At 42.7% G+C, this 20,349-nt stretch overlaps 1 long non-coding RNA gene across 1 annotated transcript in view; it reads left to right on the forward strand.

Annotated features, from left to right (window-relative positions):
- The window catches only part of LOC124098150 (uncharacterized), a 51,855-nt gene that overhangs the window by 18,637 nt on the left and 12,869 nt on the right, over positions 1-20,349 (forward strand). The window lies entirely within an intron of this gene.

Here is a 20,349-nt window from a genome sequence, read left to right on the forward strand (position 1 = left end):
AGTTTCTTCCCTATATTCTTGAGTATGTGCAGATTGTCTATACCTCAGCTTGATGTTGGGTTTCCAGACCCTGCTGGTGACTCTCAATGAATGCTACTGCATCCTCTTGTGTAAGTTGGAGTGTGGATCTGGGCCGCTGGGCTGGACCTGCTGATGGGAAGGGGTGGTCCTGCACTAGAGGCTAGGCTCTGGTGGGTGTCTGACACCTGCCTCCACCTGGGGGCGGGGTAGGCCAGGCCTGCTGTGTGCCTGGGACCATCACAAGCAGGAATGGATAGATCTGGGTTGACCTCCAGGGGTAGTCTGCTGGTTGGAAGGAGCGGTCCTGCACCAGATGCTGGGCTCTGGAGGTGTCTGCCCTGCCAGGGGAGGGTTGGACCGGGCTTACTGAGAACCTGGATCCCATGTGGGCTGGTGTGGGTGGTCTGGCTGGATCTCAGCTCCCTCTGTAGTCCACTGGTCAGAAGGGGTGGTCCTCAAGATCTTTAACTTCTTACTCAGTTAAAAAAATAGGCTGCCAATTAATTTTAAAAAAGAAAAACAGAAGCAGAGGGGCTGGGGTTGTGGCTCAGCAGTAGAGCACTTGCCTAGCGTGTGTGAGGTGCTGGGTTCTATCCTCAGCACCACATAAAAATAAATAAATAAAATAAAAAATGTTAATTCCTTCAGAGCTCTTCCTGCACCCTAGTAAGATAACTTGCCCTTGTTCTGACCTGTTGCTAAAGTCACCTGTCCCAGGAATTGCCCTCCCTGCAGGGAGTTATAAAGATGTTAATGTGTCCTGGGCTGCTCCATCCTCCCCTTCTTCCTTCCATCCATCCGCTGCTTTTGGCCATCCCACAGGAGCATCTCCTGGGCCTATCCATGTCTGCAGGAAGAAGAGAAATAAGGGGAAGAGAGCAGGAGAACAAAGGAAGCCTAGGACATATAAAAAGGGCAGAACATCTCACTTCTTCTGATACCGGGATACCAGCTATGGGCTTCTTCTCCCTCCCAGGAGAAGTCTGCTACCCCTTCTAAGTAAACTCTGCTTTATATGCTTGCCTTGGCATGCTTCTTTTTTTTAATATTTATTTTTTAGATACAGGTGGACACAGTATCTTTATTTTTTATTTTATGTGGTGCTGAGGATCGAACCCAGTGCTTCATGCATGCTAGGCAAGCACTCTACCTCTGAGCCACTAACCTAGCCCTTGGTGTGCTTCTTTAATGTTATACTTCAACACGTGGGGAAGCAGGAATGGTAATCGGCAGTATCAGTGGGGTGAGAGCCTGGGAGTGAAGCCTGAGGTCCCCTGGCTCATCCATGTTGGTGTCTGGCTTAACCCCACAGACCTAGCTTCCCAGGTGTTAAGCTACTGGAAGTCCTGATTTTCGAACGATTTTTTTAAGGATTGACAACTAAATTTCAAAACTAAGTGAACCTCACAAATCACATTAGGTCTCATTGCAAGTTTGCCATCCCTTCCTTAAAATTTTGTCTTTGGAGAGTGTCAGATGATGTCAGGGTTGCAGGGGGTTTCCATGTATTTGAGAGACACCACTAAGTCTTGATGTGATTTGATTTTATATTGATTTTATAACCGACCTAAGTGGGGCTGAGTGCAGGCAGCCATCTTGGGCCAGTCATGAGGAGTGGTGGGTGCGTTGCCATTAGAGATCCTGTGAGAGGGGCTTCAGAGAGAACCTCCTTTCAGAGCATTTATCATGTGATTCTTCTGCTGTGATTTGGGAGAACTGGCGGGTCTCTGGTTTGGATGCCAGAACCCTAACAGGACTCCCCATGAGGAAAGCTGGGCCCCTTGTACAGATATGGCCACTGCGGTCTCTCGGGGAGAGAGTGAGGTGGCCTTTCCTGCTGCCCTTGTTTCAGCCTCTCTGACTGGAAGCCCCAAGGTGGAGGGAGCCAGCCGGAGTCGACAGCCTGTCTCTGCCAACTTACCATGAGACCCTAGACGAGTAACTTCACCCCTCCATGCCTCCGTTGTCTCTTCCCTAAAATGGAATAATAGTTCCTGCCTCACAGAGTTGTTGTGATGACCAAATGAGCTCAGCCCTGTAAAGCGCTCACAGCTCCAGCCCAGAAACCTTGGCTAAATGGGCCTCTCCCTGCTGGGGAAATATGCTAAATATAGATGGAAGTTAATGAAAAAACAACGCCTCTCCCTGAATAAAAATGAGTACCCACTCTCAGTTTGAGTCACCTTAGGTTGATAGTATGGAGGTGGGACAGTATGGGCTCTGTCCTAAGAGGAAACATTTCATCCCAGATCGGCTCCACACAGTCCGTGGCCACCTGCAGTCCTGGGCTTGCTTTTGGCTCCCTCCCTTGCTCCTGGCAGGATCAGAGCTCTGTGGTTCTCCCACTCAGGGCTGGTGTCCCACCCTGCCTTGGGCTTGGCTGTAGGGCTTGTTTTGGTTTTGAAGCTGGCAGGGATCTGAGATGCTTGCTTCCCTCTCTGGCAAAGCTGCCATGGCCACTGAGAATGTGCCCTGACCCCCTCCCTCACGGCTGCTGGTCCAAGGACACTGACCTGGAGAGTTCTTTCCTCAACCATCTCATTGGATCTATGACTCTCCAAGGAGAGGGGCTTGTCATCCCATTTTGCAGATGAGGAAACTGAAGGCTCACTGGGGGTGCAGGACTTCGACCTCCGTCACTCCCCTGTCTGGTGGTTCGACCTCACCTGACTGGCCTCACGGCCTTGGGTCTGAGGCTGGATCTGAGGTGCCCTAGCAGGACTTTCTCCTCACAAAAACCACATCTTCTCCAGTAGACACAAGGGGTTCCAGCTCCGTGTTAAGGCACGGCAAACTGGGCGCCCACACTTTCCTGCTTGGGCAAACTGGGGCAGTGAGTCAGACTTGGAAAGCAAGCACTGACCCCAATGAGTTTAATTAAGTGGTTTTTGTCTGGAGTAGAATGAGCAGCTCCTGATTGTCACAGGAGGTTTAGAGATTGACACTTGATAGAAGGTAACTTCATTGAAAGAGGCTGCACTTCACAGATACAGCTCCCACGCCCTCAGCTCTCCAGAGGAGCCTGTTTGCTGGTGCAGATGGTGAGGGGGTGGGTGAGGAATCCCAGGGTGGGAGAGTCTCAGAGGCCCTGGGCCAAGTCCTCAACAGCAGACCTGTCCCTAGTGCACAGAAGGTCAATCAAACTCCCAGACTCTGGGGCTGGCAATGTGGTGGGGGTGAGATTTGTACAGGTGGAGGGCACGGAGGGTGCATGGAGGCAGGAAGTGACTAAGAACTGGCCTGTCACATACCCACATCGAGGAGGGTAGGAAAACTGCAGCTGCTTAGGGGAAAGTGGTTTCTCACATGAAAGTTGACTGAATCTCTGATGTGTCACAGACCTGCCTCCTATTCCGTCCTTACTGTGACCCCTGCAGGGATGTATTGCAACTCCTGTTAGCTGATAAGGGAACTGAGGCTCAGTGAGATTAAACTTGACCAAGACATTCTGCTAAGAATCACACCTGGGCATGTGTGACTTCAGAGCCAGGCTCTTGGGAAAAGTCTTATTCCAGACTTGTTTCTACCTGCTGTGTAGACATAAAACATAAGTAGCCCTGGCTCATTTGCAGCTGGGATGTGTTGCTTGAAATTAATAAAATGAAGCCAGGTGTGGTGGTACATACCTGTAATCCCAGCAGCTCAGGAAGCTGAGGCAGGATGATCCTGAGTTCAAGGCCAGCCTCAGCAACTTAGTGAGGCTCTAAGCAACTTAGCAAGACCCTCTCTCAAAATGAAATATAAAAAGGGCTGGGGATGTGGCTCCGAGGTTGAGTGCTCCTTGGTTTACTCCTCAGCACCAAAATAAATAAATAAATTTGAAAAATGGTGCTGTGTTTACCTGGCATCAGGAAATGTGGAATTTTTCTTTCTTTCTTTTTTTAAAATGTTTTTGATGATGCTCAGGACTGAACCTAGGGCTTCATGTACATCAGGCAAGATCTTTACCACTGAGCTATACCCCCAGACCTTCGGAATGTGGGATTCTTCAAGTCAATTTGTTAAACTTACTATTTGAATCATTTTGATTTCTGTCAGTCAGTAGTTTGAGGTGTCCTAGAAATTCCCTTTTTGGGCCTCTATGATGCCTTCTGCCTCTGGACTTCTGACCCCACCTCACTTCTTTGGCTGGATTAGGGCACATCCTGATGTCTCTTAGGATAAAATTCACCTTTACTGGTTCACTTCTTCCTCTGAGTGACAGCTCTTTTCTTGGATGAAATTCTCCTTCAAGATGTGTGGCCACTGAGCTCTGTACATTCTACAGTTGTATAATATTCTGGTCGTTTCCTTACAGAATCATCTGCATTTTTAAACTACAGGCATTGATGGGTCATAAGACGAACTCATTGGGTCACATCAGCACTTACAAAAATAGAATAGAATAAAATAGGATAGAACAGAGGAAAACAGTAGAAGGCAGCAGAATCACAAGGCATCTCTGTAGCATGAGGAAGTCTCATGAACCTACTTCAGGGGTGTGTGTGTGTGTGTTTGGAGCTCAGGGTGTGGTATGGCTATTGACCAGTGGCCACATCTGTGGTCCTTTGTCTATAGGGAGGTGCCATCCTGCCAGGATGACCATACCCAGACCCCTGGGGGACTTGCTGTCACCAGTAGAATATGATTGAAATTGACATTTTGCTTCTGGGTTAGTTTGAGCCCGACATCCTCTGAGTCCTAGAGGATAATGGAGCCTCACATTGGCTGGGTCCCTGAATCACTGTGTGGAGGGGAGCCAGGAAAACCAAGCAAACGTCACATGGACATTCATGAGAAATGAGCATTTGTTGTAAGGCACTGACATTTAGGGACTCATGTATCATATAGTAGCAAAAGTAATCCTATGTATACATCATATTTTTTTTGGGGGGGGGTGCTGGGCATTGAACTCAGAGGTGCTTAACCACTGAGCTACATTCCAGCCCCTTTTTTATATTTTATTTATAAACAGGGTCTTTTTGAGTTGCTTAGGGCCTTACTACGTTGCTGGGGCTGACTTTGAACTCCTGATCCTCTTGCCTCAGCCTTCCAAGCCACTGGGATTACTTCTTACCGTGGGTTGTGGTTTAAAAAAAAAAAAAGTTTGAAAAAAAGAACAGTTCTCCTCTCAATCCCTTTATTTTTCAGATGAAGAAACAGTGTTGGGGTGGGGAGTGTCTACCCATGGCTCCTGGGTGAGCAGGAGGGGAGATGCCATGAAGCCAGGGTTGGTTTGTTCCCAGGGAACCCAGCAGAGCTGACCTGGGTTCTGGACTCCCTCCCAGCGCAGTGTGCCTCCCCTCCCTAAGCCGCCTCCGTGAGGGGGGATGGTCTGACATTTGCGCCCTGCCTGTGGCCTGTCCTTCCCAGAGCAGAGAGGGCCATCTCTGCCTGACTGAACCAGCTCTCACCTGGCTTCCTGCACAAGTTCTGCGGTTAACATCTCTAGCTGCACAGGACCAGTGGACTTTCTCTGAATCTCTGAGGCTCAGGATTCTGAGAAACCCAGTAGCAGCCTTGCCACCCACCACTGTCACAGCATGGGGTGAGTCACCTGTATGCACGTCCCAAGAGGTGCCTCCATGTGTAGCCACACAGTGGGTCTGGGACCTGTGGCTGGCTACAGTGGCTAGAAACCAGAGATGCTGTGATCATGCAGAGCCTGCCACTCCCAGGAACCTGGGTCCTGCTCCTCAGCTGCTGTGGGTGGGGGCAGTCCTGAGGGGGCAGACATTGGGCTGCTCTCACTCTGTCCAGATCAGTGCACTGTTGAACCTTCCCCATCGCCTGCTCCCTGGGTTGACTGGGCATTTGAGTTAATGTGGGTGACAGCCAGGCACAATGCCTGGCATTTACAGACCAGACCCACTCGCAACACTGCAGCAGATGGTTGAGCTTGCCCAGCCCTCCCCCCCATCCCCCCCCTTTTGAAATTGATGTATTATAGTTGTACACAGTGGTGGGATTTGTTGTTACACGTCTGTACATGCACACAATATAGCAGTATAATTTGGCCACCATCACTCCCCAGCACTTCCCCTTCCCTCTCCACTTCTCACCCCCTGGTCTCTTTCCTCTACTGATCTCCCTTGATTTTCATGAAATCCCTGCTACCCCCCACCTTTCCCCCCCCCTTTTCCTCTCTAGCTTCCACATATGAGAGAAAACATATGACCTTTGACTTTCTGAGTTCCATTCATTTTCCTGCAAATGATGTAATTTCCTTTTTCTTTCTGGTTGAATAAGACTCCAGTGTTTATATACACCACATTTTCTTTATTCATTCATCCATTGATGCACACCTACAGTGGTTCCATAGTTTGGCTGTTGTGAATTGGGTATGCACGTATCACTCTAGTGAGATGACTTTAATTCTTTAGGTTAAATGCTAAGGAGTGGTGTATCTGGGTCATATGCCTGGTCTTCTGAGGAAACTCCATATACATTTCCACAGTGGTTGTACTAATCTACAATCCCATCAATACTGTAACAGATAGTTCCTTCTTCTCCACATCCTCTCCAGCATTTATTATTATTCGTATTCTTGATGGTGTAATTCATAATCTTGGTGTAGTTTTGATTTGTATTTCCCTAATTGCTAATGATGTTGAACATTTTTTCATGTATTTATTAACCATTTGTATTTCTTCTTTTGAGAAGTGTCTGTTTAATTTACTTGCCCACTTATTAATTGGGTTATTTGATTTTTTTTTTTTGGTATAAAGCTTTTTGGGCTCTCTATATATTCTGTATATTAATCCTCTGTCAAAAAAATAGCTATCAAAGTCTCTTCCATTCTATAGGTTCTCTCTTCACATTTCTAATTGTTTCCTTTGCTGTGAGGAAGCTTTTCATTTTGATATCATCCTGTTTATTAATTCTTGACGTTATTTCCTGAGATGAGGGATCCTATTAAGAAAGTAGCTGCCTGTGTGCCTATATACTAGAGTGTTGGCCCTACATTGTTGGTCTCTGGTCTAATTCCTAAGTCTCTGATCCCTTTTGAGTTAATTTTCGTGCAGAGAGAGAGATTAGAGTCTAGTTTTATTCTTCTACATATGAATAACCAGTTTTCCTTTTTTAAAAAGGCATTTCTCCAATGTATGCTTTTGGAACCTTTGTCAAGGATCAGATGACTATAGATGTGTGGGTTTGTCCATGTCTTCTGTACCATTGGTCTATGTGTCTGGGTTTTTTTTTTTTTTTTTTGTGTGTGTGTGTGTTTAAATGAACATGATATGTTTATCTTTACCTTTATGGGGTGCTGAGGATCAAACCTAGTGCCTCACATGTGCCAGGCAAGTGCTTGACCACTAAGCCACAGCTCTAGCCCTATGTGTCTGTTTTTATGCCAGTACCTTGCAGGTTTTATTACTATAGCTCTGTAGTATAATTTGAAGTCAGGTTTTGTGATGCCTGCAGCATTGCTTTTTTTTTATGGCTTAGAATTGCTTTGGCTATTCTAGGTCTTTTTTTGTTTCAAATTAATTTTAGGACTTTTTAAAAATTCTAGTTCTGTGAAGAATGTCATTGGTCTTTTGATGGAGATTGCACTGAATCTGTATATTGCTTTTGGTAGTATTTTAATAATATTAATTCTGTCTATCTCTGAACATGGGAGGTCTTTCCATCTTCTGAAATCTTCAGTTTCTTTCTTCAGTGTTCTATAATTTTCATTGTAGAGGTCTTTCATCTCCTTGGTTAGATATATTCCTAGGAATTTTATTTATTTATTTGAGGCTATTGTGAATGGCTTTGTTTTCCTGATTTCTTTCTCAGCAGATACATTTTTTGGTGTATAGGAAAGCTATTGATTTTTGTATGCTGATTTTTTGACCTGTGACCTGCTACTTTGTCTAATTTGTGTATTAGCTATAACAGTCTTTTGGTGGAGGCTTTTATTTTAAATCTTCTATGTATAGGATCATATCATCTGCAAACAGTGATAATATGACTTCTTTCTTTCCTATTTTTAATCTTTTATTTCCTTCTCTTGCTTAATTGCTCTGAGTAGAATTTCTAGCACTGTATTAAAAAGGAGTAGGAGCATGGACATCCTTGTCTTGTTCCAGATTTTAAAGGAAATGCTTTAATTTTCTCCCCCATTTACTATGAGCTTGGATTTGGGTTTTTCATAGTCTTTATGATATTGAGGTAGGTTCCATCTGTATCTAGTTTCTTCAGTGTTTTTATCATGAATGGATGTGGATTTTGTTAAAAGCCTTCTCTGCATTGATTGAGATGATTTAAGGGATTTTTGCCCTTAATTCTACTTATATGATGAATTAAATTTATTGATTTGCATATGTTAAGCCATCCTTGCATCTAGAACAAAACCAACTTGGCCACGATGTGCAATCTTCTTAGTATGTTGTTGAACATGATTTGCTGATATTTATTGTATATTTTTGTATCTATGTTCAACAGGATACTGGTCTGTAGTTTTCTTTCCTTGATGTGTTCTCATCTGGTTTTGGTATGAGTGGGTGATACTAGTTTCATAGAATAACTTTGGAAGTCTTTCATCCCCTTCTGTTTCATGGGAAAAAACCGAGAATTATTGGCATTCTTCTTGAAAGGTTTTTGTAAAATTCAGCTGAAAATTCACCTGACCTGGGCTTTTCTTTGTTAAAAGCAGTAATAAAAAGCTTTCCATCTCATTGCCAGTTACTGTTCTATTAAGGTTTGCTGTGTCGTCTTGATTCAGTTTCTGCAGGTCAGATCTGTCTACAATGTATTAATTTCTTCTAGATTTTCCAGTTTATTGTAGTTTAAGTTTTTGAAATAGTCCCAAATGATCCTTTGGGTTTCTTTGATGTCTGTGGAAATCTCTGCTTTCTCATCTCTAATTTTATTAATTTTGGTCTCCTTTCTTCATCTTTCTTATTTTTTTGGAAAGTTTGGCTAAGGGCTTATCAATCTTGTTTCTCTTTTTAAAGAACCAACTCTTTGTTTCGTTGATCCTTTGTATTGTTTACTCTCATGTTCATTGATTTTTGGCTGCTCTCTCAATTATTTCTTTCCTTCTACTGAGTTTTGGAAGTTTGAAAAATATTAGAGCTTTAGGGTTTTTTTACATAGTGTTGGGCTTCATCCCAACACACTCATTGATGCATGGAAATCAGTTTCATTCAAGATCCCCTGTTTTCCTTCTCATCCTCTCCACTTCTTCCTCTAGCCTACTAGACTTCTTTTCACTTATCCATTAATTTATATTCGATTGGTTCTTTATGTAATCTTAACCTTCCCTCCCACTTTCTTTATTTTACCGTGGCTTCTGCATAAGAGAAAAAAAAAACACCAACATTTGACCTTTGTGTTTCTGAGTTTGGCTAATTTTACTTTGCATGATATTCTCCATTTCCATCCATTAGCAGCAAGTGCCTTAACTTCATTCTTTTTAATGGCGGAGTAGAGTTGTGTATAGACCACAGTTTCTTAATCTATTCATCCATTGACATCTGGGTTGATTCCATAATGTAGGTATTGTGAATTGTGCTGCTATAAAACACTGATGTGGCTGTGTTGCTGTAGTATGCCAATTTTAGTCCTTTGGGAAAAATGCCCAGGAGTGGGATAGCTGGGTCATATGGTGGTTCTATCAGTAGTTTTTTGAGGAACCTCCAAATTGCTTTCTGGAGTAATTGTACTAGTCTGCAGTCGCACCAACAATGTATAGGTTTTTCTTCCTCCTCACAACTTCGCCAGCATTTATTGTTATTTGTGTTTTTGATCATTACCATTCTGACTGGAGTGAGATGAAATCTTAGTATAGTTTTGATTTGCATTTCCCTAATTGCTAGAGATCTTGAACATTTTTTCATGTGTTTATTATTAGCCTTTTGTGTTCTATTGAAAGGTTTCTCTTTAGGTTTTTTGCCCATTGATTGGGTTGTTTTCTGGTGTTAAAATTTTTTGTGATCTTTATATGTTCTGGATGTTAATCCCCATCAGACAAATAGCTGGCCAAGGTTTTCTCCTATGGGCTCTCTCTTCATGTGCATAATTGTTTCCTTAGCTGTGCAGAAGGCTTTTAGTTTAATGGTGTCTCACTGACTGTTGGTTTTGTTTCTTGTGCTTTGGGGGTCTTGTTAAGGAAGTCTGTGCTGTCACTTGTGTGATGGAGTGTTGACCCTATGTTTTCTTCAAGCACTTGTAAGGTTGCTGGTCTAGATCCTAAGTCTTTTATCCATTTTTGTTTTGAGTTTTGTGCAGGGTGAAAAATAGGGGTCTAATTTTATTTTTATACATATAGCTATTCAGTTTTCTCAGCATCATTTGAAACAGTGGCTGTCTTTTCTCCAACATATATTTTTGGCACCCTTGTCAAATATCAGATGGCAATAGGTTGGTAGCTTTGTCTTGTGTTTTCTATTCCAATGATCAAGTGGGTTTCATTCCAGGGATGGAAGTTTGGTTCATCATATGCAAATCAATAAATGTGATTCATTACTTACACAGAATTAAGAACAAAATCACATGATCATCTCAATAGATGTAGAAAATGCCTTTGCTAAAATCCAGCACTCATTCATGTTTAAAAAAAAATGCTGGAGAAGCTAGAGATCAAAGGAAGTCACCCCAACATTGTAAAGGCCATTTATGACAAACCCAAAGCCAACATCATACTAAATGGAGAAAAGCTAAAAGCATTTCCACTAAATTCAGGAAGAAGACAGGCTGTCCACTCTCACCACTCCTATTTAATATAGTGCTTGAAACATATATCAGAGCAATCAAGTAAGAAAAGGAAATCAAAGGGATACAAAATAGGAAAAGAAGTCAAACTTTCTCTGTTTTTCACCTAGAAGATGAAAAAAAAATTCACCAGAAAACTTCTAGAACTTATAAATGAATTTAGCAAAGTAGCAGGATACAATATCAACACCCATAAATCAATAGCTTTCCTATACTCCCAACAGTGATTCAGTTGAGGAAGAAATCAGGAAAATCATCCCATTCACAATAACCATAAAAAATAAAATACTTGGGAATTAATCTAACCAAGGAAGTAAAAGAACTCTAACATGAAAATGATAGAACATTGAAGAAAGAAGTTGAAGTCCTTAGAAGATGAATTCCATGTTCTTGGAAAGGCAGACTTAGTATTGTCAAAATGGCCCTACTACCAAAAGCAATATACATATCCAGTGCAATCCCCGTCAAAATACTAACGACATTCTTCACAGAATTAGAAATAACAACTCTTAATTCATTTGAAAGAATAAAAGACCCAGAATAGCCAAAGCAATACTAAGCAAGAAAAGTGAAACAGGAGGCATAAAATACCTGATCTGAAATTGTACTACAGAGTTGTCCATAATCTTCAAGATTTTCTAGCTAATTGGAGTATAACTTTTAAAAATAGGGTCTGATAATCCTTTGGATTTCACAGGGGTGAATCTCTCCTTTTTCATTCCTAATATTGTTGATTTGCTTCTTCTCTTTCTTTAGGTTAGTTTGGGTAAATATTTATCAATTTTCTTTCTCTTTGAAGAACCAACTCTTCATTACATAGATCCTGTGTATTTTCTAATTTTCAATTTCTTTGATTTTTAGCTCTGATCTTATTTCCTGTCCTCTACTGGTTTGGGGGCTAATTATTCTTTTTCTGTAGGCCTTGAGATTTAGCATAAACTTATTTGGGATCTAATTTTTTAAAAAAATATTTTTAGTTGTAGATGGACATAATACCTTTATTTTGTTTATTTTTTATGTGGTGCTAGGGATGGAACCCAGTGCCTCATGTGTGCTAGGCAAGCGCTCTACCACTGAGCCACAACCCCAGCCCCTGGTATCTAATTTTTTAATGTAGGCACTCAGTGCTCTAAATTTGCCTCTTGGAACTGCTTTCATACTGTCCCAGAGATTTTGATATGCTTTGTTTTGATTCTGTTCATTTCTAGGAATTTGACTTCTGTTCTCATTTTTTCTCTGATCTGTTTTTCATTTAGGAGTATTGTTCAATCTCCATGAGTTTATGTAGTTTCTACTGTTTTTCTTGCTGTTGATTTTTAGCTTAATTCCATTGTGATCTGATAGAATACATGGGCTTATACCAATTTTTAAAATATTTGCTTTGTGGCCTAGAATATGGTATATTTTGGAAAGAGTTTCATGCACAGCTGAGAAGGTAAATTCAGCTATTTTGGGGTGGGCTATTCGATACATGTCCATTAGGTTCATCTGATTTATGGTGGTATTTAGGTTGGAGATATCTTTGTTAATTTTTTATTTTGATAACCTTTCTATGCTAATAAGGGTATATTGAAATCCCCCAGTATTATTATGTGGAATTTAATTTCATGGAGTATTTTGTTTTCATGTAATTTGAGGCATTGACATTTGGGGCATGTTTACTATGGTTTTATCTTCTTTTTGGATTATTACCTTTACTAGGATGTAATGACCTTCTTTGTCTCTTTGGATTTTTTTTTCCTTTGGCTTGAAATTAACTTTGTCAGATAGGAGAATAGCTACTTCTGCTTGTTTTCTTGTACCATGTGCCTGGAATATTTTTTGCCATCCTTTTACCTTCAACCTGTGGGTATCTTTGCCCATAAGATGGACTCTTGTAAAGAGCATGTAGTTGGATTTTGTCTTTTTGATCCACTCTGCTAATCTGTGTCTTTTAATTGGGGAGTTGATACCATTAACATTCTGTATTAATATGGATTTTTTTTGTGGTTTCTTGCCATTTTTTTGCTCTATTTTATTCTGTCTTGATTCTCATTTAGTATATTATTCTTCTGTTGAACTTACTCTGTTTGGGAACTATTTTTTAGTTTCTTTCTGTGAAGTTTGAGTTTTCTTTGTTGTGCTGGTTTGGTGCTCCTGAATTCTTTTAGTTTATTCTTGTCATGGAATACTTTTATTTCCCCCTCAAATTTGAAACTTGAATTCTGCTGGGCATAGTAATCTTTGCTGACAGTTGCTTTCTTTTAGGGTTAGGAATATATCATTCCAGGCCCTCCTTGATTTTAGGGTCTGGGTAGAGAAACCAGAAGTGAGCTTTATTGATTTGTCTCTACATGTGACCTGATATTTCTTTCTTGTGGCTTTCAATATTGTTTCCTTTGTTAGGCATTTTGATTATGATATGTCTTGGTGATCTTTTCATCTGGCTGGGTCTACTTGGGATCCTATAAGTCTCCTGTATGTGGCTATCTATCTCATTTCTGATACGGGAGAAGTTTTCTGTAACTGTCTATTGTTCTTCATGCCTTTAGTTTATATCTCTGTGTTCTCTTCTATCCCTATGACTCTCAGGTTTGGTCTTTTAAGGTTATCTGAGAGTTCATATATATATTTCAGTCATGTTCTATAATTTTTCCTTTCCCTACCTTCTGTGTATTCAAAAACATTTAGCCTGTTGTCAATGCCTGAAGTTCTGTCTTCGAGGGATGAGGTTCTTTTTTCTACACCATCTAGTCTGTTATTGATGCCTTAAAGTGAGTTGGTAATTTGATTGATATTATATTTCATTTCTGGGAGTTTTGTTTGGTTTCTTTTCACTAATTATATTTCTTTATTAAAATGGTCTTTCATGTCCTGTAATTGTGCTCTTATTTCCTTACTTAGGTCTTCTTTTAGTTCATTGAACATTATAATAATTGGGTTTTAAAAAATGATCTTTCTCTGGGATTTTGTCTGCTTCACTATCGGTGGGTTCCTCTGTTGGGGGATTGTGGATGGGGTGGCAGAGATTTGTTTGCCTGTTTTCTCATGTTTTCAGAGATCCTAGTCTTGTGCATCAGTTGAAGTGGATTCCTCTACCTCTTGTTTGGTTCATGTTCTTTTGTATGTAGTTATCTTATTTGTTCTGGGACTTCTCTCTGTTTTTGATGTATGAGTAGATGCCGAGGGGTGGGACCTGAGTTCCCTCTCTGATTGTTCCTCCTTGTTGATGGTTTGGGGCTTTTTGTCTCCTCCCTTTAGGTAGGAGTAATATGAAGGGATGTTTAGTTCTGCAGCAGAATCTCTAACCTGTGAACTTCTCATGTCCCTGTAGTAGGTTCCCAATACCTCATAGAATGGGGGAAAATAAACAATTGTAACAACTGTTGCAAATAATAAACACTAAACAGTATTAAAGTAAATACCCAGATCCTTCTATGACATCTTCAATATTATGTGCCATCAATAAACAGGAATGGTGGGTTCAGCAATTATTAACAGTGAAAACAATAACCACAAGCTAGCTCTGGATTTAAAGCAAGTAGCGGGTGTCAGCTGTATCATCCACAGCCATAAAGACTGTATTAGTTATTAGTGGTGGGGGCAGGGTTTATAAACAATTTAGTTCTAACTGATGGTAAATATACAGTTAATTGGGTGGGGGAGGAGGTGTGTTAGGAAGTTAGAAAACACTTTGCAATTTCAAAAGTGAACAGAGAATGCAGAAGTGCAGTAGCAGGTGATGTTTATACAGAGGGAGGGGAAAAACAGAAGAAGCATAGTATTGGGAGAGAAGGAGAAAGAACAATAGAATTAGGCTGATAGCAAGAGAAGATAAGAAAGAGAAATAAGAGAAATACATGAAAATAAAACAAGATCAAACTAAAATGTACAGTTCAAACTAAAATGTACAGTTCAATGAACCTGAACCCTCACAAGACAATGCTAGAAACAGATAACTACATTAAAAAATGCTAAATATGAGAGAACACAAGGAAAATAAGCACACATATATGCTATCTATATTTATTTATCTCTCTCTATATATATATATATCTCCCTGAAAAAATTGGGACAGCAAGAATGTCCACCCCCGCCCACCTTGGAATAAGGAAAAAAATATGTAAAAAAAAAAAAAAAATCTGTTAACTTGGTGTAGACTGAAGGGACCTTCTCTGCTGATATAAGTGGTCAACATATTTGACCAGAATGGGTGGTCATTGATAAGAAAGACAATTGAATGTAGACAATTATTCTTGAATAAATTGATAGAATAAGAGGTAGGGTATGTTAATCTTTCTGTTATTATATTGCAGAGTTGCCCAATGGAGTGGCCTAAGATTGAAGCTATTTCATAGAAGACTCAGTTTCCCTTTCTGCCAACATGGAATGGGTTAGGTTAAGATGTACAGCCAGTTTGTGGTTTGACCTTCATACCAGATCCGTGCACTCCCAGGGTACCACTTCTGCAGTGTATTCTGTGAGGGGGTAATCTGGCAGGTGGTGCTGAGATCTATTTGGGCCTCAGGTCTAGTTATGCTAGGTTGAAAGTGCCTTCTTTGGAGACATTAGATTGGTCTGCCCTTAGAGATAGACTTTGGCTGATCACTTCTGTGGGTGTGGTTCTCAGGTGCCTCCCAAGAAATCCCATTATAGGGCGGGGTGGCCAATTCTGCACAATTTTTTTTTTTTTTGGCTGAGTTCAGCTTCCCAGGTGTAGTTCCTTAGTGTATTCACCCATGTCCTTTGCTGTTCCAACTCGAAGTAGAATCACTCCATGCCCATGTATCTCACATTATTCCAGACACCACTTGGTACCTCATTAGGTGCCTGCTGGGATGGTTTGTTCTTTTCAAGGGCATTGAGATGCATAATTAGGTTGTTTATTTGGGATCTTTCTGATTTTATGTAGGCACTCACAGCTATAAACTTTTCTCTTAGACCTGCCTTCATAGTGTCCCAGAGGTTCTGGTATAGTGTATCGCTATTCTAAGGAGTTTCAAATTTTTTCCTTGATTTCTTCTATCACCCATTCACAATTCAAAAGTGTATTGTTTAATCTCCATGTGATCATATAGTTTCTGTAGGGTTTCATTGTGTTGATTTCTAATTTCATTCCATTATTTGATGAGATGCAAAAAATTATACTCTTTTTTTTTTGTTTGTTTTTCACCAAGAGTTGCTTTGTGCCCTAAATTATGATCTATTTTTGAGAAGTCTCCATGAGCGGCTGAGAAGAAAGTGTATTCAGCAGTTGTTGGTGGAAATATTCTATACATATCTGTTATGTCCATTTGATTTATAATATTTTCAGATCCAAAGAATCTCTACCAAGTCTGTCTGGATGACCTATCTAATGTGAGAGAGGTGTGTTGAAATCACCCAGTATTATTGTACTGGAGTCTGTTTGAGGCTTCAATTTGAGTAGTCTCTTATATAATTAGTTGCACCTGCCTTTTGGGGCATAACTATTATATCTTGTTGGATTGTTCCATTTATGAATATAAAGTGATCTTTGTCTCTTCTGATTTATTTTGATTTGAAGTCTGCTTTGTTAGATACGAGGCTAGTTACTCCTGCTTGTTTTGGGGCTCCATTTGCATGGTATTTTAATTTCTGCCCTTTCACTTTCAGCCTGTGGCTGTCTTTGCTTTTAAGGGGCATCTCTTGCAAACAACAATATAGTTGGATCTTGTTTTCTGTCAGCCTTTCCCCACCCCATTTCACAGATGGGGGAAATGGAGGTTCCCAGAGATGACTGTCTTGCTCAGTGTCCCCTCTTAATTGGGAGAGTGGCTGGACAGTGCTCTGGCATCTGTAGGGTGAGGCAGGATAGCAGGGCCCACATGTCTAGACACTAACATCTCTTCAGATGCCAAGTCACTCTGGGCTCCCTTCAATTTGTGAGCAGCCCTGGGATTGGATCGAAGCTGGCCTGACTCTTCCCTAGGATGAGGTTTGAGAGTGGAAGCAAAGATGACAAAGAGGCTTAGGAAAGGCTGGTCTTTGAAATCTGGGGAGAAAAAGGGCTTCCCCTCCTGGGCCCCTGGGGTCATCTTCTCTCTACCCCTGCCTCTGCCCATATTACAGTGTCCCAGCTCGGCACCTGAGGGAGGCTGAGAAACTGTCTCTCTGCCTAGGAATTTAATTTTTATCTGGGCTTCCTGGCTAACCTCCGCCACAATAGTTCCCATCTAAAAATTCGCACATGTGCATTTTCTGGGCCCTGCCTTTCTTCCCCATTGGACTGAAACTCTATGAGGACAGAATCCTTACAGTGAGTGACAGAGACTCAGACCTCTTTTCAAGAAGGGACATGTAAACTATGAACTTAGATATGAATATATTTATTAGAGAGCGAGGGAAAGGGAGAGGGAGGAAAGGGCAAGGAAAGATGTATGGTCCCCAAATGAGAGAATTTTGAGATGAATACTGCTAGTTAGGAAAGTTGTACCTTGCTGCACAACCATCCAACCCAAAACTTAATGGCTTAACATCTCATATGTTTGCTTGTGATTCTGCAATTTGGGAAGGCTGCAGGGGGTACAGCTTTTTCTGTTCTGCCCAGTGTCAGTTGAGGTAAAGGGATTCACTTTCAAGATGGCACACTAGGTTGTTGTAGTCTGTTGGCTGTTTTCATGTAGGCCTGCCCGCAGAGCTGCATTGGGCTTCCTTGCAGCTTGGTGGCCAGGAGCCAAGAGACAGGGAGTAGAAGCTGACAGTCTCTTGAGGCAGGGTACTGGAAATTGGTATTGCATCACTTCTTCCTCCATATTATTCTACTGATTAAGGAGTCTCAGAGCTGAGATTCCAGGGGTTCTTGATAGGAGGAAGGTGTCAAAAGTTTTCAGATTATTTTTTAAAACCATTACAGAAGGCTTCCTGGAGGTGAGGAGTGGGCAGTTACCGCTCAGGTTTGGATGAAGTCTGTAAGCTCTGCACTGTGGCTAGAGGAGCCTTAGTCCATCTCAGGACCACTGAAGCTGCCTCCTGCCCACCCTGGAGAAGTCCCAGTCAGTGCCAGAAGTGGCCCCAGCAGCACTTCAGTCTAGTATGTGTTTCTGGGCCATTGCCCTCCCCATAAAGAAGTGGAATTTGTTCTCCCTTTCCTTGAAACTGGGTGAGCTTGGGACTACCTGAATGAATAGAATGTGGAAGGACTGATTCCATGTTTCTTCTGGGGGTAGGTTATAAAAAGTGCAAATTGCTTCCACCTAGCACTCAGGTGTGTGCTGCTCTTTTCTCCCCCTCCATATACAGCTTAGATATCTAAGTGAATAAACTACATCTCAGCTTTTGAGTCTTCCAAGGCCTCACAAAGCAGGATACCCAGGGGCCAGTCATCCTCCTGTTCCCTGCCTGAGACCTTGACCCAAAGCATAATGAATGGTTGCATTAGTGCATGGAATAGTTTACTGTGCCGGCAAAATGAAACATAATATTGGGACCTCCACAACTCAGTCCCATGGGCAGGACGTGTCTGGTGGAGCCTCACTAGGGAGGAGTGTGGCCACTGAGCTTGCTACTTGCCAAGTATCAACAGGATCAGTGAGTGGGCACATGGGCGGAGGAAAGAGTTTGTGTGCATCATCCTCCGTTCAGTTATACCTTGTTCAATATCCCTTCATTTCTATGAGTCTGAGAGACATGGGAGGGTTTCCAGGCTACTTCCTGAACTACAGCCCATGAGTGCACTTTGCTGAGTCACCAGGGGTTTGGTTCATCAAGTCCTCCATGGGGGGCCAGCCCCCATTACAGCAGATGCTGGTGGGCAAGTGCAACCTATTTGGCAGTCATAATTCCACACTTCAACTACTTGGTAGCATTTATTGTTTTTTTTTTTTTTTTGAAGTGGGAGTCCCTGTCACCCCTATAGAGCAACAGCTGACTTGAGCTAGCCTAGCCCTTCCACCTGAAGCCTCAGGGCTCCCTCCAGGCTGGGAGGGATTTTTTTTTCCCCCAGTGCTTTTTCCTTATATAGAAACATGTCTCTTCCACCCTTTCCTGGCAACTTCAGGGGTATTTTGTGTCTGAACACTCATGTAATCTCACACTCTGAGGTTGTCCATTGGAATTTGCTGGAGTGAGATAACGGATGTCGAGTGGATCCTCTGGGTTGTGGAGCTGTCACTATGTCCAGGGCCCTTTCCCTTCCTGTGAGAACTACCATCTCTTCTCACAAACAGATGTGGCTCTCAGTGCAAAAGTTTCTGATGACACACATACATCCTCAAAAGGCTACGGATGCTGGCTGTGGCAGAGATAAGTTACAAAATAAAGGGGAACTGTCAGTAGCTCTTCCTAGCAGGGCACTGTTGGCCATGGGTACTGCTCATTTATGGGAGTTGGCAACTAGGTGGTTCTGGAACACAGAGGGGCTGTCCTGGCCCTTAGATGGGACTTGAGCAGTCTCCTGACCACAGTGGAGGGAAGGAGCATCTCAGCAACCCCTCTTCTGCCAGGATTCTAAGCTCAGTCAACCTGACACCTTGGCCGCTTCCTGTTTTCTCCAACCTGCTGGGGTGAGCCAGGCATGTCTCAGGAGGGAAGGAATGTTAGTTTGAGTTTCCCAGAAGCAGATCCTGAGAGAAGACTCAGAGGGAAGGCAGCCAGCAACCTGAGCTTAACCTTGCAGGGGAGCTGTGGGAAAACACCAGCACTGGCCTCAGGTGGTCAGTCCCAACCAGGGGCTAGGGCAGCTGCACTCACATCTGACCCCCAGCTTTCTGTCTAGAGCTGTGCGGGGTGATTGGTTCTCTCATTTCACACCAGGAGCAGCAGTTTCCTGGGACTCCAGCCAAGTCTCCAGAGGGGGGTGCATATAGGGCAGGATGAACTGTAGCACATCAGTCTTGAGGTACGTGGGCAAGGTACCCCAGGCCCCATTAGGGGAGCATATGTGGTTGTCACTGGCCTGAGGAAGTTGGGGTAACCCTCACTAGCAGGAGCCCTCTGAGAGGTGGACCAGACCCTCCACAGAGCCTGCAGGGAGCTGTGGCACACAGGCAGGGAAAGTGTCCTGCAGTCTGGGGCTGGGCCCAAGCACCCATTCTTAGGAGCCACTGGCTTCCTGGCTCTACAAAGGTTCCTCCCCCAGCCTCCACCTTTCCTGGCTGTCCCTTAAGCATGCTTTCAGCACCACTCCTGTGTTGTTGCCCTGTGCTGAATGTTGGGCTAGTAGGACAAACTTGATGCTGTGGGAGTGGGAAGGGGTGGTAGGCTTTTGGGGCGGCCCCCAAATGGCCTCTTGAATCAGCAGGCAAAGCAGGAGGATTGTCTCAAGAGTAGCCAGGCCTCTGGGGGGTGGGGGAGGGATGGCTGTCAGTGGAAGGGGTCGGACTCTACCCTGTCCAGAATCATCCTTAGCTGTCCTGCTTTTCTCTATGCTACATGCTTTAAATCAGTTATCCCCTGTGATCCTTATCACCCCATGAAATGGGTGACTACTAGAATTTTCAGTTTGTAGATAAGGAATCCGAGGCCCAGGAGGTTAAGCAACTTGCCAGAGTTGGAGAGGATGGCAACTAGTGTGAGTCCTGGGTCTTTTCCAGGGGGTAGGTGAGACCAAGACAGTGCTGAGGCTGTGTGACCTCTGCTTGGGGGCTGGACCATGTCCATACCTGCACTTGACCTCAATGTGTGTTCACCCCACCTGGAAAAAGTCAAGCT

Source organism: Marmota monax, unplaced genomic scaffold, assembly GCF_021218885.2.
Source record: "Marmota monax isolate L192 unplaced genomic scaffold, Marmota_monax_Labrador192_F-V1.1 WCK01_AAM20220418_F8-fsc00042, whole genome shotgun sequence".
NCBI classification, from domain to species: domain Eukaryota; kingdom Metazoa; phylum Chordata; class Mammalia; order Rodentia; family Sciuridae; genus Marmota; species Marmota monax.